Source organism: Chaetura pelagica, unplaced genomic scaffold (assembly GCF_000747805.2).
Source record: "Chaetura pelagica isolate M959 unplaced genomic scaffold, ChaPel_1.0 scaffold111, whole genome shotgun sequence".
Lineage (NCBI taxonomy): Eukaryota > Metazoa > Chordata > Aves > Apodiformes > Apodidae > Chaetura > Chaetura pelagica.
In genome coordinates, this window is record NW_009952153.1 from 3,033,485 (window position 1) to 3,055,961 (window position 22,477).

At 40.0% G+C, this 22,477-nt stretch overlaps 1 protein-coding gene across 1 annotated transcript in view; it reads left to right on the forward strand.

The window, feature by feature from the left end:
• Positions 1–22,477, forward strand: part of PLCB1 (phospholipase C, beta 1 (phosphoinositide-specific)) — a 457,703-nt gene that overhangs the window by 140,386 nt on the left and 294,840 nt on the right. The window lies entirely within an intron of this gene.

The window sequence follows — 22,477 nt, forward strand, 5'->3', positions numbered from 1 at the left end:
GCCTTGAGCACACAAATCCAGCTTGGGCTCTGTGCTACTGAAATTGCTGGCAGAGAACATCAGTGAGGTGTATCGAGTGACGGGAACGGCGGCCAGCAAATCTGTTTGGCTGCTGTAGCTACTTTAAAGTGAAATTGAACCTCAGAGTATCACTGCCCAAATGGAAATTCTACAGCTGCTTAAGGGTCTCCTTTTGAGAAAAAAACCCAAACCAAACCAAACAAAAGCAACAAAAAAACCCCACAAAACAAAACAAAAAAACCCCAAGCAAGCAAAACAAAAAAACCCCAACAAACAAACAAAAAAACCACCACAACAAAACTACCCCGCTCCAACAGTGCTACTGCTGTGAAGCTTTCTCAAATCAGGAAAGGCAGAGCAGATGTTGAAAGGTCTGTTCACTGTGGTCAAGAGTGGTCTCTTGCCCCTATTCAGGCATTGAGAGGGATTGCTCCTGGAGTAGAGACAGTCCCCAGGTAACCTGGTGAGGATGAGGAGTGAAGGTGGTCTCCAGCTGCTGATGGCATGTAGCAGATGTTCTGTGCCATAGCCTCAAGGTACCTTTTTGCTCTCCTGGCATAGAAATCTTTCTGTCTCTGTGAGTGCAGCTGCTGCTAGCCTGACCACTCACTCTGGATGGTCCAGAATTAAGAGCATTAAAAGGGAGAGGACACTACAGATAAATGGAAGCAGGAACTCCAGATTCCAAGCTGTAATGTTGTAGGCTCCCACAGGTCCCCAGCATAGCAATTACTCTCTACAGAGTGCCACTCTCTTGCTTTCAACAAATGTCTGTTCCTAAAATTCCCACGTAACCTTTGGAGACTTTTTAGACCCTACCCCTACATAGGCTGGCATAGTTGCTAGTATTAAATTATGTAAATATGTGCTTAGTATTATATTTATATTTAGTGCTGAGTTACAACAGTTCTTGTGTTTTTTAAGAAGAGAATGGCCCTAATGGTAACACTTTTATTCTGTTGCTGATTTTGGAGTGGATTTTAACAAATAGCCAAAGTAGCAGAAATAGAAATTGGGTCTTAAAGTTCTCCTTCCTTCTTACACCTCTCCTACCTCTGTGCACTCAGCACCTTGGGCTGTGTGCTGAGAGGAAGGCGCCCATTAGCTGTGGCAGTCAGCTATGGTGATAAATTCCAGCTTTCTGCTTTGGGAGGCTATGGCTGGAAGTGCTGGCTGAATAGCTTTGGAAGTTTAAACCCAAAGGGAAGTCTGCTGGGACTTGGTGCTCTCCTCATTGCTGTTCTTTCACATTGAAAAACTGCTCGGGCCACTGTGTATGAGTGATACCTTTCACTGCACCGCTGAGGTTGGCACATCATGATGTCTCTACCTGCACTCAGATCATTTATTTTCCAGGCAGGTTTTGCCTCTGGCTTAATCCAGTTCTGCAAGAAGCCATCAGTAAGTTGTGCAGCAGCCAAATCCACCAAACAGTGCTGTATGGAGACAGAGGACACTAGTGAGCAGCATCAGTAGCTAAGGGAGAAGAAGCCCAACTCCCTCTGCTTCTCACACCAACAAGTCCAGCTGATCCTGATCCGGGGTGCATGGAGGGGTGGTGCATGTTTGTCTTTTGGCTGTCCCTTTGATGTGTTGTAAAAGTGACTTTTTACACATGCTATCACTCTTTTAACTGCAGAAAAAATTTGGAATAGACAAGCAGTGGCTTGGCAGGGTTCAGAAATGGCAGTCCTGAGGAGAGAATGCCAAGAAAGAAGTCTGCTGGAGGGATGAGAGGAAAGGAATGAAAAGAAGTAAATCAAATAAGAGCTGCAGTGAGAGATGAGCAGTTCCTGCCTAGGAAAATACAGGCAGCGCCTTAGTTAGCGATGTTGTAAGCCAGGAGGCAGGTCTGGCAGGGCTTCCAGGGCTGGATAGGGAATTTAGCCCTTTTGACTCTCTGCATTCAGCCCATCTGCAACAAGCTAGGAATAAACATGTTACCTTTTTTTAAAAAAAAAAAAACCAACAAAACAACAAACACAAATTCAGACACTTCTTCACTACTGTCAGCAAAAATTAAATTAAGAGAAACGGTGGAATATATCAGCTCAGCATGCCAACAAGAGCCTGCTCAAATGCTTGTGTCTCCAGATTGTGTGAACTTTTATTTCTGCAGTTGGAGTGGGACTGAGATCATCAGGTTATATTGCCTGTAGAAGCAGGGACAAGGATTGGTGGGTGCTCTCAGCTGAGCTTTGAGGTGCAACTGTCAGTCTGTGGGTGTGTAGCAGCTTCTTTTCCAGAGAAGCTGTGAGCTGTCCTGCCTGCCTGGGGTGGGTGTCTTGCAGCCCAATTTAGCAGGAATGTCAACCTGCTTCTGCCTTGGGTTTAAAAGTTATCCTTCGCTTTTTGGTAGAGGTGCATTTCAGAACAGAGTGCATGCATTCCTACTATCTGTAGTGCACAGCAAAATTATATTACTGAAGTTTTGCTCTGTCATTTACACTGGCTTCGTTGCTATGCTGGCTTCAAAAGAGATGTTCAAAGTGCAGCTTTGCTAGAGAGCCCTCTGTCCTCTACAGGTCTGAGCAGGATGGGTAATTCATACAAGCTCCTGTCTCAGAGTAATTATTCTTGCCTCCCTTCCTCCATTAGCACTGCTAGTACTTATACCATTTATTCCAGGGGGAGTTGAGCAACTCCCACACTCAGTGCATTTACAAACTCGAACCCAGCTTACTCTTATCACTAGCTAGAAGATGCTTGCAAAAAGGAGCATGTCATGAGTGAAAGCAAGGGAGATGCATCAAGACATGGCAAAGATCACTGAAAGCAAGTGCAGACAGTGTATTTCACATCATGTATTTGACATTGAAAGTGCTTTGGCACTCCCTTCCCCCTACCCCTCATTCCTCCCTAATCTCACCTTTCTGTAGAAAAACGTTTGGCTGTCCCAGGGGCAGAGGAGAGAAGTGCAGATGTAGCTGGGTAATTAACTGTTACCTGCCTAATCTGCCCTCAGCTAAGTAGAGGGAGAGTTCAGGACCTATGGCCATTAGATGGATTTGTCATTTGACAAGCTGTATCAGCTTATTTGGCCACTCTGCTGAAATGTGACATCAAAAATTTGTCAGTGGAGCTTCCTAACATCCTGCTCAGTTGAATTGAGTCATGCTGAGTTTTACTTTTATACAGTAACTTCTGGAGGCAGCAGGTCCATGCTTACCAGGTCCTCTGACTGTAGCTGTTGCTGTCCCCCAGCCCCCCTCACCTGCAGGAAAGTACAGGCCTTTTCTTCTCAGGCTCTTTATTCTAGTGGGTGGCCGAGGTGCCGCCTCACTGCTTGTCACTGGTGTATTGCTCTTGGACAGTAGGCTGGTAGGCTTTGTGTGTTTGGTATGGAAGGGAAAGAAGGGTTAGACTGTATATGTATCATTTAAATCTAAAAGGACCTCAGTCTTTTAAATATTTTTTTTAACCTTCATCCAAACCCTTTTATTTATTTATTTATTTTAAATAAGTAATATCTTAAAAGTTATTTGTCATTTAGGTGTTTGTTTTTTTTTTTCCCCTGCCCCTGTTTGGTGTTTTTCAGAGAAGTAGTTCTGAGACTGAGTAAAAAATAATTCTGCCAACCACGTATACTCTTCTTTCTTCCCTGGGTTCTTCTTCTCCCTAGTCCTTGCTTGTCCCTCAGTCCAGGAGTATTCCCAAACCAGGAGTGACTTTGCCTTTGGAGGCAAAGCCATTTCTGCAGTGCTGTGCACAGTATCAGTAACAGCACCATACTGTCACTAACATGCCAACAAGTTTGTCCCAGCAAATACACTAAGAGGGCTGAGGAACTTTGCCAGGTGCTTCCCTCTCCCTGTTTCTGAGGTCTCAGATGTTATTTGCAGCATCTCTGCTTAAAACATGGGTGCAGGGGACTCCAGATACATGAGGTTTTTTAGAAAGTAAGATCTGTGATGTCTGTTCTGTGCTGCACAGTGGTAAAAGTGGGATTTTTGCAAGTGCAGGTCCAGGAGGCTGCCTGTTGCTAGAGATTAGGAAATCAAAGGATTTTGAAGGAAACATGAAAGAGGGTCCACAGGGAAGTTTTCCAGTCCTAGCATGCCATGTACTTTCTGCTTAGAGAGATATGTGCTGTTAGGGATGTAATTTCATACTGACTGGTGCTACTTTCCTCCTGTATCATGCATCTGCATCACTTGTTAGATGAACTTTGAATAATTATATGGTGAAGTCCTATCTGGACTTGACAGAGATATGGCAGCAGAAATACGTGCGCACACACTCAAAAAGCATAATTTAAAAGAATGGGTATTGACTGGATCTGCCAAAAGTTGCAATAAAAAAGTCTTGCCTTAGGTCAGTTGTTCCTGGCATATAGATGAAAACAAGGACTCTAACAGTGTGCCTTATAATTTGAGCTGCTATACATCAACATTTGCCAGTTAGGCTGTTTTTTTCCACTTGCTTTTTCTTTTTTTCTCTTCATAGAGCTCATGTATGTCCCAAAGGTAGGGACAAGCTTTTGATAGTGTTCAAACACCACAGATCACAACCAGCATTTGTGTGTCCCATAAAAGGTCTACTAGCTTAACAGAGAAAGTTTTATTTTTTTATTTTTTATTTTTTATTTAATAATACAGTATGATGTAATATAGGTAACCAAGCTAACACTTCTAACACTTGCTATTCATCCTTTTATTGAAAATCAGTGCTTTGGTTTTATTAACAAGCAGGGCTTGTAAGTAGCCCAAAAGGTTACATCTGAATAGAATAAGCAGCTAAGTATAAGTAAGAATAAGTAGGGAGAGGACCTCTGGGTGATGGATCTCTGTCAAATTCTGCACTAGCTGGGGTAGGGACATTTACTTCCTCGTGTCTTTTTAACCTGGTGTGGTCCTACAGCCTCAGCCTTTTCTCTGACAACAGCAGCCCAAAGACCTGACTGTTCTCAGCTGCTTGCTGAGGCTGAATTACCAAGGTTGAATCAGATGGTTTTCTGATTAGAAGCTATCCTGTTATTTCTTATGTAGGAATTGGCACTCAGCTATGCTCAAATTCTTGATGTAGTCAAAAGAACAAAACATCAAGGAGTCTCACTGACTGTGCAGACTGCACTGTGGATTAAGACTATCAAGATCTAGAGGAGTGGTTGCAATTGTTTATACTGGTCCTTGCAGAGTAAGTGTGAAATTAAAATTGCAATCTGATTTACAGATGTTATTTCTGTGCTGTATTCCTGTGATACTGCAGAGCTAATTATAGTTAACTATAAATACAATATTGGGAACCTTTTAAACTTTTTAGTTGGTTTTTGTTTGTTTGTTTGTTTTTTAACTGCTCTTGAATAAGCCATTATTAATTTTAGTGGATTGTGGTGAATTATTGACTTAGCAAATTATAACCATGGACTACAGTATGGTATTGATATTATAGATTGCACTCTCATCTTTAGAAGTCATTATAGACTTTAATTCAGGGCGTGCTGAACTTTGAGATTTACAGTGGGTGGGATATTGACTCCATAATGTATGAGACATATGTTGACCTTCATGCATAGCAGACAATTCTTAGAATGTCTTCCATAAAAGCCATAGAAATTACGTAATAAATTCAAATCAGATTTTTTCCCCCTTCTTCTTGTGCTCAGGGAGCAGTAAGTGCAGATGTATAAGTAAATGCCTATCATGAGTGGCAGTTACTACCATAATTCTTAGAAATAAAACCATTTTCCTTACAGGTATTGGAAACGAGTTATTTTATTTCAACCCCCTGTTTATGTAACTTTTAGCATTCTGGAAACAATCTAATTTTGAGGTTGAAAGAGAAGAGAAACAGGGAGTTGCTACATGTGCGCATAAAGGGAGAAGTGATGCCTCTGCACACCCATAGGACAGATTTTATTACCAAACGCATGGCTGGTTCTCAGGCTTGTAAGCAGAGAAGGGGGCAGGCTACATTCCTTGGAATGGCCTTGGAAGCTGCCCAAACGTTTGGGGCATGGGGTAAGTCCCAGCAGTGGGAAACGGGGCAACACAGAGCAAGCTCTTAAAGTGTACAGTTAACAGCCTGTGCAGAGTGTGGCAGCCTTCAAGATTTGCTTCCCTCACCAGCGTGTACTGCTCGTGTTCAGGACACGTTTATGATGTTTTGTATGGGATAGCCCAGGAGGAATTGTTGCATCTGCTGCTGAAGTGAAACCAGTTTTGCAGCAGCTGCCAAATGCAGAAACATGCTAAGACAGCCCTGGGGAGGATTTCTCTATTCCAGAGAAACTCTAGGAGGATTTATGTAGCCAAAGTAAATGGTAGTTCTCTGGCTGTTTCCAAAGCTTCCCTTTTAAATCCATTCAGGAAACGAGTCTTTCCTTTTCCATCATACTGCCTGGCATGTAAATCTGCCTCAGACTCTGACAGAGCAAGAAATGCAATTGGTCTGGCTGTAGAGGATGTTGAGAAATACTCTGCCTTATTGTCCTCTTTCCTTGAGATTTATTTCTGGGGGAAAAAGATGATGTGTGGATTCCTGCTCTTATATGGAGAGTACAGAAAAAAAACCAAAGAAATGCCTCCAGTATTTCTGAAATGAATAAAGTCAATATACCCACCCTGCAGTTTTATTTAACTGTGAGTTTTCGAGAGGAAAGCTATATAGCATCAATGGAATAATGATACTACATTATTTACACTTTTTCATGATAACAGATTATTCAAAATCTTCTGAGAATCAAAGGTGAGCAATAATTTATGAGATGATCAAATATAGATAAAAATAAAAATCTAGATTGGTTGATTTATTTGGTGAAGGTTAGACATGCTACTCAAATATTGATAGGATCTTTCTGAAGCACAAAGTGTTTATGAAACGCATAACAAAAAGTGTTTCAAACTAATGAAAATATATTAAAATGTGGTTTTAATCATTTGGGCACTCACAGCACCTGGTGATCTGTATTCCTTCTTCAGGGCCATAATGACAGAGGTATGCTGATTTGTGTAAAACAAACTGCTGAAGAGTTCTGCCAGCTTGGCCACGTACTTGTTCAAGAAATTAATCTTGTGTTTAATCTGGTTTAATTCTGTATCTTAATTTGGTTTTCTGCTGCAATAATTGGCTAAGGTTTGTTTATCCATAAGGATAGTTGCAGTTTGTAGGTAATTCCAAGTTTAATATGAACCCTAGCACCTTCATCTCTTTAATTGGCCATGTTATTCTGTTCTCCTTTAATTGAGGTGGTAAATAATCCCTTTGAGGAGACTGAGACTACTGAGAGTGGTTAAGCCTTTGCCAACCCAGATAAAAACATATGTTAAAGAACAGATAAACACCTTTAGAACTTGAGGCATTTCTGTATTGAAGAAGGTAAATTCTGAATCTGAACTGCCATGCAAAGGCACATACTTAGAGAAATTAAAGACGCTCTTACAAATTTTATGAACGGAAAACTGTAGTTGCTTTAGGAGAGGAAACTGGCATGCTGTTCCATCTTTGTATACCTACAGTCCAAGAGCTGTTGATATACAGGTTATTGTTTAGAGTCAGGTTTGGAAGATCCTGAGATTATAATCCAGACTAAAAAAAGAATTATACAGTTTTACAACATCGTGTATCTGTGTGGGGGATTTTCTGTGTTATAGAAGAGGCACATTTCATAACAGGAATACAAGTAGAAGATGTGGAAGAAAGAGGGTCACAAGTCCCTCTGTTTCTTGCTTGTTTGTTCTTAAGACAAGTGCTACATTTATAGCAAAGCTCTTAAAACTCTTCATGCATGGCAGCAGTATCAGAAGACAGTAAGAGCTATGTTTATGTTAGGAAGTTTTTCAGTTGTTTAGGACATATTAGCTGGTGTCATCAAAGAGTCACGGCCAAAATGTCTTTAAGTTTGGCTTAGTGCTAGATTAAGTGCTCTGCAAAAGCTTTGCAGTAAAATCTGATGTTGCACAGACTTCTGTAATATTAGTCATTGGCTTGAGTAAATGAATAAGTTTACTTAACACTTCATACATAACAGGAAAAACTTCAGCAGCACAGACTTGGGTTCCCTTAGTTGTATTGACTAATACCTCCAGGTCTGATCCAGTGAGGCTAAAACCAGGGTTACTGAAAAGCAGATGTTTCACATACCCAATGATAGTGTCAGGGTTTAAGCCCATTTCATTTGCTCATTATTAAGTTCACTGTGGTCACTTTTCATCTTTCTTTGAGAAGCTTTTCTTATTTGCCACCAGTGGTTGCATTTAGAACACTCTGAAAAAATAAGGAAGCATGGAGAAATGTGGCCTGTACTTACTATAGTTTGCTCATCAGTAACTGGGGAAAGATGATGAGAACCCCAGAGTCTGTTTGGTTCAATTGAATGAAGTATTTTTCATTGAATACACATAAAAGCAGGAGATACGTGCCTAAAATCTTGTGTATCCCTCTACACATCACACTCCATGTTTAATCTTGTAGTTCCTGTACAAGAGCTTTGACTTACAAATAATAAAAAATTATCCAAATATAGCCCTAAATATCACAATTGTCATCATAAAAATGTAAGAGTTTACCACAAACCATGCAAATTTGACCTTCTAACAACTTCCTGTTTATTCTCTCTCTCCCCTGCCACGTGTCTTTTCATGGGTTTAGCTGTTAGACAGTTTCTAATTTTGAGTATCTTGTGTCATCATCCCTGCTGTCTTGATTTACAGCCAGTCTAGGTATGTGTTATGGGAGGGATTTTTGAGGGTGACCAAGCTCCAATTAAAATCTCATCAGTAAAATGGCTGATCTGATATGTGCATGGATTAAAATCACAGTAGGTGATTTCACCAACCAGAGCCTGTGTCCAAATGGCATTCTTTTTGCTCTCCTGAATGGATTTGTCTTCTTTCATTGTTGGTTTTCAAACTACCATTTCTTTGGGAAAAAAAAAAAACAAAAACACCACAATTTTGCTGGCTGATTTTCCTCTGTTTACTTTCCATAACTTTACAAGTTTCTTTGAAGATGTAGGCAAAAATAGCTGTGTCACAACCCACATAATTACTGAAAAAAACCCATCCATTTTCTAAGGTTTTTTCTTCTAACTAGCATGCTTCTACCCATTACTCGTGCTTTTTTGGTGTTATTCTGGAGGCAGCCTAACCTGCTTTGAAAGACACACTAATTTCCAGGCTGCAAAATCAACCACTTAGAAGCTATAAAGTGCTAGAATAAGCTTCATTTTATTTTCTTATGCATTTGGAGAATAATAATATAAACATATATTCTCCACTATTTTATAAACTACTTATGTGAAAATTAAGAATGTCTGTTGTTCTAGTTTGTCCAAACTTGGCTGTATTTTCACAGGTCTAGTAGAAAATGACAACTTGTTTCACCATTAAAATTCAGAGGTATTTCTCTGAGCAGGAAAGTATTAGATCTTCCCACATACAAGAAGCAGTTGATATTTTAGAGTATGCATTAAACATATTTTCCAAACCATTTTGGCTCACATTCATCTCCTTTGGAGAGATTTGCCTCATTTCAGAAATTGCAGCTTCATTTGAGGAAATTGGTAAAATCACCCTGGCTGCTACTTTAAGAATAAAACAACAACCTCAGCCCAGGCAATCTTCCAGCATAATTATTTCGTGCTGAATTGTTAAAGTTTGGCAAAGAAATGAAGAGCTGACGTCCAGGTTCTGTATCCAGGAGAGTGCTGGACAAGTGCACACACTGATACAGTTTTTCTGATAATATGAAAAATGAACAGATTCAAAGCAGTCTGCTGGGTGTTAAATGCCCTTTAGGGTTGCTGGTGCCCATGGAAAATGTCTTTGAGATGTTTCAGTAATGCAGAGATTGCAGTACTGTTCTCTCCATTTTAGGGGCCTTGTGTATCTCAATTGCATAAATCCAGAAAGCATTTGGGTCCTAATCCTCTGTTGTGATACCCAGTCAGGATTGAGCCCTTGGATGCTTTCTTCAAGATGTGTTTCAGTCAGCTTCGAGAAACCTTCTTTGGAAAAGCCAAAAAGTAGTAGCATGCTGCTGCTGAGGGAATGGTACTTAGAATAATTCTAGAACAGAACAATTCAGGGGGAGAGATCAGAAGACTGCAGTAAAACTAACTGCTAAATAAGGAAACATCGTTAGACAACAGGACTAACCTTGGTTTTGCTGCTTTGCATTCAACTCCACATAATGGAACAAAATGTAAACAGGAAAGAGCAAAAAGGGCCGTGACAGGAGAGAAAAATGGGCTTTGTGAGTGTGTGCGTGTAGTCAACAATTAGACACAAGTCACAGACAGGAAAAATCCCACCTTATAACAGCCTCTGAACTGTTAGATTGGGGCAATGAAATAAATGTAAAATCAGGAGTGTGTTACATCCTGCCTGAGTGTAATGCTGAATGCAACCATTAGCACACTTAAGGCTTAGGGTAAAGTGAGTCCCTATTAACAAAAGTGTGGTTTTCAGTTTGATTAAAGATAAGAAGAACCTAATAATACATCTCTCCAAGTGTCACCAAGGTTTTTCTGAATGATGAGTTTATGTGTGTGCATTTCCTGCTCAGAACAACTGACTCCTGCATGAGAGAGTAGCTGATAACTGAGGCTTGAGTGTGGTGTATGGCAAAACATTTTGGGACACGTGGCTTGGCAAGAACTCAAGGTCTTACAACAAGTTGTGATTGACTTCATCTTCCCTGTGTTTGCAGAATGGCAGTATTTCCTCATGCAGTGCAAGTTCTAATTTCAAATGCATCTGCCAAGTCTAGAAGAATCTGAGGCATGCACATGCAAATATCTTCATAACAATTATTTCCCAGATCTATCTAGAGATTTATAAAATAATAATGAAGAAAATTATGCATTCATATTAGTAACAGATTAATGTAAATGAAATCTATAGAGATTCACCCACTGATTCTGATCTCGGGTTTCTCTTTTTTTTTTTTTTTTTTTCTTTGATTTTAAAAATGCATTTACCATAAGCCCTGGGGTCACACAAAAATAATAATGATTACAGCTTGTATGAAATAAATTAGCAAGAAATTCTCACTCCCCTCTAATTAATTCCCTGATAAATACTGAACAAATAATTATGTCCTAAACTCACTCCATTTACAAGGTAAGCAACAAATAGATGTAATAAGGCATATTAAAATATGGCAACAGCAGGTGAAGTGAAATGGGCTGCAAGAGGATGGAGTGAGCATCCTCCAACAATAAACATTGTTTGTCCGCTGATACAGCACAGGGAGGAGAATGTGGACATGGAGAGTAGCTGCTGAGTTTCTGCACTAGAGGTCATGTACATTTGAAGAAGCAAAATATTATTTGCCTAATGGATGCTTTCTTATGCTTATATTGTGTGGCCCCCTAAATGATTTTCATCTGTTTGTCTCTATGTGGACACCTTCAGCTGGTATTATTTGTGTACTTCATGCTCCTTGAGAGGAGCAAACTATTGAGGATCCATATGGGAAAAAGCTTTTCTTTCTGCGTGTTGGGAGTATCAAGACCTAAAAAATAAGCCACTTTTGAATTAATATGTAATTAAATGTTATTTTGGCTGTTCTGTGGTAACTTTATAGATGTCCTTGACCATGCACGACAGTTGGAACTAGAAGATCTTTAAGGTCTCTTCCAACCCAGACCATTCTGTGATTCTATGATAAAGGATTTAGCTCTTAATATGATTCTTTAAGTCTCTACTATAGGAGAAGATTTTTGGTGTTAGTTCTATTTTTTTTTAAATATTATTTAGCACTGTATTATTTTCATATTCAGAAACATGTCAGACTTCTCTTTGAAAATGATTCTTTTCTTATCAGTATCTAAATAAAAATAGTCCTATTTTTGCCCATACTGATTAGAACCTCACTAGCTCAGTTCTTATTTTTTCTAGATTGAATAGCTCCTCTTCCTCTCAACTGATTATACAATGCATATATTTATAGACAGTAATCATACCCCTCTTAGCCTTCCCTTTGCTGTTTTGTGGAAGCCAAGCTCTTTTAGTCTTTTTTATTAAGAGCACACTCCCAGTTCTGCAATTTCTTTTGAAACCCTCTCTGTGCGTTCTTCAAGTTAAATCTACCCCTGCGTACTGGTGACCAGAATTTTTGATGATTTTTCAATTCTAGCTCATGTAATTAAGCAAAATTCAGGCAGAGAAGGTCTTCAGAGCTTCCTGTGCCAAGAAGATATTTCATAAGCTTCGTTAGATATGATCTGGCTGGCAAGCTCATGTGGTCTCTTGTTTGGGTTTTTGTTTGCTTGTTTGTTTATTTGTTTGTTTTTACCTTCACATTATTGTACTCCTGTCATCATCTGGTCTAAAGCTTTGCTGATCTGTCTCATAGGCCTACAGCTGCTGTGGTCATATCCCCTCCTTTCTATTTTCTAAAATGTAGATGGTTTAGGTTTCCTCAATCTCCAGGTCTGGTACGGATTAGATGTAAGACAAGGATGATTTATTTAAAAACCCAGTGAGAAATCTGCACTTTTTAATAGATACTACCAAAATAATTGATCCCAAAAGATTTTTGTATCTTGAAGAGAAATCTTGTCAACATGTATTTTAGTGCTTTTTCAGCTTTAAATATATCCCAGAAACCAAGCCTTGGACTCCAAGAACACAAAGAGTCTTCATTTACAAAGCTGAATTTGGGAGTTTTCAGCTATTGTCTTTAGTTTTTAAGTGTCATGTTATAGCTGGAGTCTCTAGTTGGAAGTGTGCCTGGACTGTGGATTTTCCAGTTAAGTAACACATGCCAGGGCCTTAGCTGGAGGAGTTGGCAGCAATATATATTGTACTTCTGTACATTTTTCAGTTTTTATCATTTAACCTTATCGATCCATGGAAGGTATGGGTGTGTAAGTAGGGCATGTATTGCTATGTTGAGCCTTAACCTTAAAACTCCTTGTGCTTCATAGGGAGCAGAGTAATTCCAAGTCCCTAATCTCCCAGTTTTATTAAATTTCTATGTATAAAAAGTACTTCTTGTTTTAAAATAAAGCAGTCAAAAGTCCTGGGATTTTCTAAAAACATGTATTCAAAGCCATAAATATGTTGGTATTCTTTTAGATGCATCAAACATATGCTGCATGAATAGAAAAGAACTTTTATAGAAGTTCGAAGGACTTGATCTTGTTCAATCTTGGAAAAATCTTGTGTTGATGAACAAGAAATTTGCCTGAGAAGGAGCTGCAATATCACATGTGCTGGGCAGTAAGCAGGGATTATAAAGTGGCTTTTCCACCTGAGATGGAAGTCTCTGCTCTGGGTATTTGCTATTCGGGGCACTCTGCTGAAAATAATACACTTTACTCGCTTCAAAAGAAAAACCATCAGACTGGTCTGTGTAGTCTGTGATCCCTTGCTGAGCAGAAAATAATGGCGCAAGAACATCACCCCCAAAATACAATGCAGCCTTTTCTGAGGAGGTTTAATTGTCATAATCACAGAGGAATGACTTTTGATATGAAAAGAGAGGTTTCTTAATATAAATACTGTGTTTTAATGTGCTGCTTAAAACTTCAATTCTCTGTACTTTTTTTTTTTTTGCAACTCTAAAGCTAAAAATTGCTACGTTATTCTCAGTTATGTGAATAAAAATCTGTCAAACACAGTAGTTATGAAGGCTGCCTACAATATGCTTTGTATTTTCTTTTGAAGCAGGTCCTCCCCCAGCTCTTTCCTCTTTTGAATATGGCTGCACCTCAGCAGTTCTCCTTTTCCTCCTGTTGTCACTTAGTTATATGAGTGGGATGAATAGCAACACGAGAGCAATTTTAGCAGAACCAAACCAGTTCCAACTGCTACGTTCAAGGTGCTTGTGTCCATGCAACTCCTACTACCAACTCCAAGAAATCAAGTTGTTTGGATGAGAAACTTCTGGTTTTGATCCACAGGTGTACTTGTGTCTTCCTAAGAGGCAAGCTCCTGTTGGTATGGAATGTCCCATTGTGTTGCCGTGTAGTGGAGCAGCATGCAAGCTTCTGAAGTAGTCTCCAATAAGCTCCTCAAAACATGTAAAGTAAGAAAGCATCCACAGAGCTTGTCCACAGCTGACAGGCTATGAGAGGTAGCACTCTCTAATGGGAAACTAAGTGACCAGGAGCCCATTTCTAGCTGTGCCAGGGCTTCATTTCTCAGTTGGTTTGTGGCACATCACTTATAATCAATTTCTCAAAAAAAGATCAGATTCCTGTCACTGTAAAGCTCCTAACTCTAGTGTAACAAGTTTGTATCCAACTCTGTCTCTCCAGCACACACTGTCTTTTCTTAAAAGGTAGAGTGGTCAGATGCAAAGGCAGCGGCATAGTAAGGAGATGGCAACCCAATGGGACTAGGACTAAGATATGGAGAAACCTTTCCAGCTTTTCCACTGTTTTCTTCTGTGCTGCTGGGAGATGATTCCACATACCTGTTTCTCATTTCATCCACTGATTGTCTTGTGTATTTAGGCTGTAAAATCTTAGGGGTGTGGCTTGTTTTTGTTGAGTCTATCCTGATACTCCAACAAATGGGAAGGAATTTATTTTTTTTATCTACCAAGCTGAGCTTATACACAACCAAGCACTGATGACTTTGAACTGGAACTGTAGTTTCAGGTAGGGCTGAAGAAGGAGCAGACTGAATTTTTATGTTATTATGGAAATTTTCCAGTGCATTACTTTTAAAATCAGAGATGACTGCTGACCATAACACACTGACTCTGATGTGTCCTTCACATGTTTGTGCCAGTCAGTTTGCTGTGATGAAGGCAGGTAGCAAATCTTTATCTCTTTGTGTTCTTCTGCTTCATGACTATTTATTTGTACAAAGACTTGCATTACAAAATGTATGCAGCAGTTTTTAGTATGCTTAGCTACAGTGTCTGTAAATCCAAGTAAATGAGATTTTCTGTAATGAAGCAGCAAAGAACTCTATGCATAGACACAGAAGACTTTTTACTTTCATTATTAAAAGGGTACTTAGCATGAAAATTCCTTCTCATTTTTTTTTCTAATAGCTCAGTGCTTCATATGAACTGCAAACTGCTTTCTCTATACTATAAAATGTTGCTGTTCTTAGATCTTCAGGGATACATTGAGAGACTGAGAGAGATATTAAGATAGCAAAAACCTGTGGTTTGTGGCTTACTCTTCTTTAGGAATGCTTGCTATAAGGGCCTTTCAGTAGGGATGTCATGTAGCTTGGCACCTCAAGAAGAACCTGCAAGCTAAGAAACTTTACGAAGTATTTGGAACTTATTCCTAGAGCAGTTGAATCAAATCACAAATACTAGTTTCTGCCTTGCAGGTGCAGAGGTCCTCTGACTCTTTTTTGACTTTAGAACAGTTAATGACTGTCCAGATGATGCTTACCTTAGCTTAGCTTCAAGTTTGCAGATAGTTCATTTTGAGTTGTAAGAAGGCATTCTGTTCAAGTAGTCTGAAAATTTTCCATTCCCTGGGGTACCAAACCTTCTACTATTTGCTAGGAGAAGATAATCCACCATCCAGTTACAGTTTATTGTAGTTGTGGTCACCTGACCAGGTGCTTTACCAAGAATGCTGTGAGAGCCACCTGGGGAGCCAGGTATATTGGGGTCCCAAGTGTATTGCCCTCCTCCTTGTCTAAAGATCCATGCTTATCTACTTGCAGAACAGGAGAGGCTGAGGAAGGAAGTCAGGGAACTCCTCCAGAGATGGCTGGCTTGGAACTCACTGGGAAAATGGGACAGTATGCTGTGTAAGAGGAGCACATCTTATGTTCTTCCTTCCATCTCCATCATTCCCTGCCTCAGGAAATGCCTCTTAGCCCTGTAGATAGCAGAAGAAATGGCACAGGATCTCCGCCAACTCTGTGGGGAGATGTAGTCCTGATGATGACAAGCAGCTCCCCACTTAAAATAATGCCTGGGAGAAAGGTCAAGGAGTAGAACTTCCTGTGTGTGTATGGTGAAACATGCCCAGACTCATGCTCTGAATGGGCCTGAATTGGATGGAGTGGCAGTGATTTTCTGCCAGACTTTATTGGTCAGAAAGAAAGACCTTGAAAATAAGTGATTTTGAGTGAAATAGTGAAGGCATCAAAGTGTTTTCTGTCTCTCATCTCTCAGAAACAGCTGTGCCTCTCACTCCCTTTTTCATTTTGAATGCCAGGGTGGTGAATTTGTTTTGGGCTTTGGATTTTTTAATAGGTATTTAGAAGGCAGAGAATTCAGGAGTCATTTTAATCAAGTCTGAACATGCAAAAATGTTTTCATAACTCTTTTGGAAGCCAATGGCTAATCTAGAAATATGTATTCAGTTTAACCTTGTTCCATTATTTGAATGTCTTGCAATCGCTTCCTCATAACCTCTATAAGGACAGCATCACCTACAAGCAGCTAGGAGAGGTCTGGTTGCTTTGGGCAGGTTGATGAGCTACAGCATTAATGTAATAGTCTTTAATGGCTTGTTGAAAAGAGTAGGTGGGAAAGTAATAAAATATCTTGATCTTGTGAAGGACAACCTTATGCAGGAAAAGACTTTACTATTGTCAGGAAGAGCTTTACCCTTGGCTTCAGTTGTACATGTTACTGTGCTGCTTGCTTTTTGACACAGCAGACAATTTTGATGCCTGATAATTGAATTGTGTGCTGCCAGGAGGAAACACGGAGACAATTTCTTCAGGGACTGTCTCTCTCTAGAGAGATGCAGCTTATGAGTTCTATAATAGGACTTTGAGAGGAAACCCAGCACTACCTTAGCTCAGTTGCCACTAATGTTATTGACAGCCTTGCTATTTCTTCTTGAAGCTGTTGATGCAGGTTTCTGCTAAATCAACCTCACCAGTCCTCCACAGTTTCCCTTTGGGATGAGTAGACAAATTGCTGTGTTTCCTTCCATGTCTTCTTAATGATATATCATTCTATTCATCCTTAAGAATAATGGGGAAAGTAACATATGGTTTTAACAGGGGCATTATATCTGACATCCCCTAGCTGTGAAAGCACCTGTTCTAAATTGGCAGTAAATGTTCATTCTCACTTCAGAGAATATCAGTCGTGGAATAATCTGGGTGTTATTGGTTGATCAGCACACTGTCAAAATCTCTGAAACCTGAATGAGGCTTATTCTGTAAATGGTTGTAAATTGCTGAGTTTGCATGTATATTTACTCTGAATCTATAGGGCCAGATACTTCTTTAGCATAACTTGGAATTGTTCCTGATCAGATTCAAATGTTGATCATATTTTCTTTCTAACATGTTGTAAGGAAATCAGTGACTTGCGGTTTTATTTAAATAACACTTTTAAAATGCAAAATAAAGTGACTTAGAACTGCGTAAATTTACTTCAAGAAAAATTCAATGCTTTCATGTTCAAAAAATGTTAAAATGGTGTCTATGTTGAAGAAACACTTCATTATGATTAACTGTTCCCAACAGAAGATGTTGTTTTAAGTCTCCCTTTGATGTTTGCTTTAGCAAAATGGCCTTTTCCCTTTGAAAACTTTCACCAGATGTTGCTATTCAGTAGCACTAAATGGCACTTGTTTACATACTGGCTTAGTTTTTCAAAGTTTATTTTGCCTGCACTCCCTCAGGCAAACTTTGAAGGCAGTGTTGCATCTTCTGTTAGATGGACTGGTAACATTTATGAGAATCAGCTAAGCTTTCAGGCACACAGTTTCCTCTTCAGAGTTTCAAAGTGAAGCAGCAGATTTCAAAGCTAAGTGGAAAATTAGTCTTTAGAGTTTAATTAGGTGTTCATCAGTTAGACCATAGCCCTAAATGGCAAAGCTACAGTAATATGACCATGAGGATGGCTCCACAGTTGCTGGCAGCCTGCAGTGACACTTCATACAGTGGAGAAATAGAACATCTGACCAGAAGGAATGTGGACATGAAGGTTGAGCAAAAATGGGTCAGAGTAATGTATAACTACTCAGCCACAGTGAGTACGCAGAGTGGAATTATTTTTGTTAGGCATATATGTAATTAGACATCTGGACCAACTAACCCATGCAGCTGTTGTAGTACACACCTTCTTTTGCTGTGTCTCCTTGACACAGTTTTTGTGAAATTCTGTAGGACACTCTCAGTCCTCCTCTCAGCCCACTGTGCTGCCTGTGGCTCTTCAGCAGAGTTCTCCAGCGGGATTGATAAGGAATCCTGCTTTGTAGCTGGGGTTACGTCATGAGCAAGTTCCCACGGCATTGCAATTCGCTTGGCATCATTTTGGGCCATTTAAAATAGGAGTGAGCCAGATCCTCAGCTGGTATAAATTGGTGTTACTATATTAAATTCAGATGGGCCTAATTATAAGTGCTCAGGCAGTCACTGAGGGTTGCACAATCTATTGCTGTTGTGGTGTGTGCTCACCCATAAAAGTGAGATTGCACAATCTACCCTATATGAATGTGTCTCTGTCTCAGCTGCTAATTGAAAATGAATATGGTAGGATTAATAATTCATTTATCCAGAATTTCTGTGTTATAAGTTACCAGGGAGGGGAGGGGGGAGGGTTGGGCAGGATCTACCACTTGAATTAAGAGACGTTACTCTGTTGTAAGATTGGTAAGTCCCAACAGCAATGACTGGTGGGCTCTAAACAGGGAAAAGCTGGACTTGCAGAGATTTTGATTGTTGTTGTCATATTTTGTTTGTTTGTTTTTTCTCTTTTCATTTGCTATGGCTTTCATGCCTCATGCAGCACAGAGTGCAGTTTCCAAGCCTACAGCGAGAAAGTCAGTAGCAAAACTCCTGTTTACCTAAGAAGAGGAGGTTTTGGGCTGTTTTGCTACACAGGAAATGGGGCATTTTTCTGTCCAGTGCTTAAGTATATTTTTGTTTTACAAACATCTGTCCACATTTTGCAATAGGGAAATAGGAAATGGTCTTTTCTCTCATTTGGGAGGAAGCTGTTTTGTGTCCTTTTAGTTAGCTGTTTGAAGATGAAAGCAAGTGCCCAGGAATCAGGGAATTCCAGGACCTCTGGTATTTTTGAACCAAGGAACTTCTAAGAAATTGCACATTATGAATTCTGATTTATCCAAGCCTTGCTGAATAATGCCTGCAGAGGTACTTACATGGATGCATAACCTGCTCACATCTATTTCATTTAGAGCATAAGCTATAGCATCTATAAGGCTTCTGCTGACCTAAACATACATATAAAATATACAAGGAACCTGGATCGTTTCTGTCTGATACTAAATGTTGGCTGAGACTTTATACTTTATTTTATGGTGGTTTCTGTAAGAATCACCTAGGAGAGATTTCCCCCAAATTAAATGGTCTTGTCAAATAAGAATATAAAGGTCTGTAGGCATAGGATTATAAAAATCTACTTTCTATTTCAGAGAAATAACAGTTCAGCAAGGCCACAAGATGGATACTCAGGGGTTCAGCCTTTCCTCCAGCCATGTCAGCTTGTCTTGTTGAAGTACCCCTACAAAACTCCACTCTTCCCCTGTTCTTCTTAGACTGTCCTTGCTAGGGCTTGGGTTCTCAGGCTATCTAGTTTTATGCAACTGACTTGGTGGCATGCAAGCAGCATGAAAGTACTGGTCAAAATGCAAAACCAACCTTATACTTCCTCATTCTCCTCTATCCAGGAGGATGCAGAGCTGAGGAGAGTTGTTCAGGTTCCTTTTACATTCCTTGGGGGTGCCAGTCATTTTCATTTCCTTTGTTGTGCCTCTTTCTAATGTGTGTTATTCCATTTAAGAGGGTCTTTTTGTGTTAGGGGAGGTCTAGTTGTAAGTGAATAAATTATTAATTCGGTTTCTTGGTCTTTTTTTTTTTTTTTTTAAAAACAACTAACCAAAAAACAAATAAACAAAAAACCCCTAACAAACTAAACAGCCAGACCAATACAACAAAAATTCTGAAATGTATTCTCTGTGCGGCTCAGCATCATTAAGATACATCTTTTTCTTCAATGTCTTTTATGTGTTTGCTGTTAAAGCCTTTATTTTTAGTACTTGTTAGTCCTTTCAGTTGACAAAACCTTGGTTTTATGATAGGCTCTGCATGTGCCCATAGCTTCTCTAAGACATTTCACAGTGGGTCAGAGACTGCTTCAGGGCACGAGTGTTACTTGTTGTGGTAAATATAACCCCTGGCCTCTCACCCTGAGGGTCATGTTCTTCTTTGGTAATAGCAAACCTGGCTATGTCCACCCCTGCTGAGCATGTCTGTAAATCTGCTGCACCATCACCTCCATGCTTGGCTCCACACGTTTGCTCTGCGCGGTTTCTGCTGACGGACTTGCAGCCTGTGTCTGCCCTGCCTTGGTTTCCTTTCACTTGATGCTCACAGAATATGCAGGCTCTTGGTTCTGGGTTGTGTTTTTTTTTCAGATTCTTGCCTTTTGTGTGGTATTGTCTGGTCTCCTGTCTGTGATGATGATGTCACTCTTCTGTTTCCCACCTTGGTTCCTCTTCTGAGTGCTATAAACTGGAATGTAGCTCTGTCAAATTTATTTTTTTCCAATTCTACTGGTATCTAAGTGCCCACATGCAAAGAGAAGCCCTCAAGTGTGGTATTTTCCTGATTTGTTTAAAGTTGCCCCTGCTGGCATACCTGCAGACATAGCTTTTTCATTGTGCTTCTGTGGTTCTTTTCACTCTGATTGTGTAAATATATGTATTATTTTTTGTTTCTTGAGTTGAGCACCAAGTTTGCCTTCCACTGTTGGTATATCTCAGGTGGTAAGGGGATGTAACAGGCCATGTCATGTTTCAAAAGAGCAATTTGAAAGTATCAGAGTAATTCCCTTCTCTAGACACTTCCTTAAAAGAAAAGGGAGGAGGAACAAGTTCTGGTTTAATTGACAAATAATTTGTAGCATCTGCACTAGGATTATCCTGCTGCACTTTTGAGATGCAAATGTGGCATAGACTGGATTCCAGAAGAAACAAAATACACGGAGACATATTTGAACTACTTCAAAATCAGTGGGACTCCAGACAAACTCCACTGAGTGAGGAATGATATGAATGTGGGAATGTTATCATAAAACCTTGGGACAGACCTGTGGCTGGTAAAAATCAACATTTTATTTTTCATAATTGCAACCATTTCCCTTGGTGAGGCACTGGTGCTATCCAGATGTGGAGATGGCATGTTATGTTGGGAGATGGAGAGCTAGTGATCAGCAATGTTTAGGTACTCCTTACACAGTTGTCTCATTGAATAGTGGGAGATTACCCAGGCTTTGGTGCATTAAGGGCTTTTCTGCACTCAAGATTGAGCTTTGTCCTAACTCCTGGCGTCAGTTGTGTTCATGTCAGGCAGGATAAAGATCTATGTAGTTTCAAGCTGTTAGTAAGAGCATCTTCAAACTGAATTTTGGGTTCACAGACCACCAGGAACTTCTGAGCTGAAGCAGGGACAGCTGTAGACAAACTAATGTACAGCCATCAGCTTTCCATGTGAGAGGCTGCAGCACTGTCAAAAGAGTGCTCATGTCTGTTTGCCTTGGAGTGTTTGTTTAGGTTGAGTTATTTCCTAAGGACGTTTACAAAACATCACCTTTGGCAACCCTGCCTGTCTTTATTCCTAATCTCTGCAAGTTTTGACACCCTTGTCCTGTTTCAGTCAAATATGAGCTAAAAATAAAGATCTCTGAAGTTCAAGTTTCCCCTAGAAAGGCTAGATGAAGAGCTAAAAAATGCTCATGCACGTTGGGGTGGTACTGTAACAGGAAAGAATTGGGAATGATGTGGGGGGATGGAGGGAGATGCGATGAATATGGTCATGTGAAAATTTGGTGGTAGAGCTGATAACTTACTAGACAACAGCTGTCTGCAAGAGCTGTGCAGGAAAGTCCCTTAAAATGGAAACAAAATAGAAAGTAACCTGTGTCAATATAACATGTCCATAAGAAAATATTTTTCTTTTCTCCTTGGAATAAAAAAAACTTAGTGGCTTTTTCCAGCACAGGCATTTCAAGTTCTCCACACAGTGTTTGCAATTACTACTGGCAGGCTGAAATGCACTGAGGTGGTGTAGCTCCAACTATGGCATGGTCACACTTCTGCTGAAGTACTTGTGACTATATTTAGTATGTAATCAAGCCATGCTAGCATGGGCTATTAGTCCAAAAGCTAGTGTAAATGAGGCAGGCAGCATTAAAATGTTCTTTAGGATTGTCAAGTAATGCCAAATCAGGTCAGATGCTCTGTCTGTGTCTCGCAGGACAGTTGGTGGTGTTCCTGGGAAAGCACACGTAATGCTGCCTGGATGTGTGTGCTTGTGAGGGAGGCGGCAGCCAGGAGTCACACTGCTCCCATCTCCAGCATCCTTCCTCTTTCCAAAGGCTCCCTGCTCATACATGTTAAGGCATTCAAGAAAGAATAAACATGGTTAAAATTCTGTGTAACAGGATAGGACTGAGGAAAATTATGTTTGGTATATAATTTGCCACGTTTGGAGAGATGAATGCTCTGTGCTGATCCCAGAGGATCACCTGCACTGACAGATGCACCCAGGGCACCATGGGCTCAGCTCAGCCCCTGTATTTCCTGTGCTGCCAG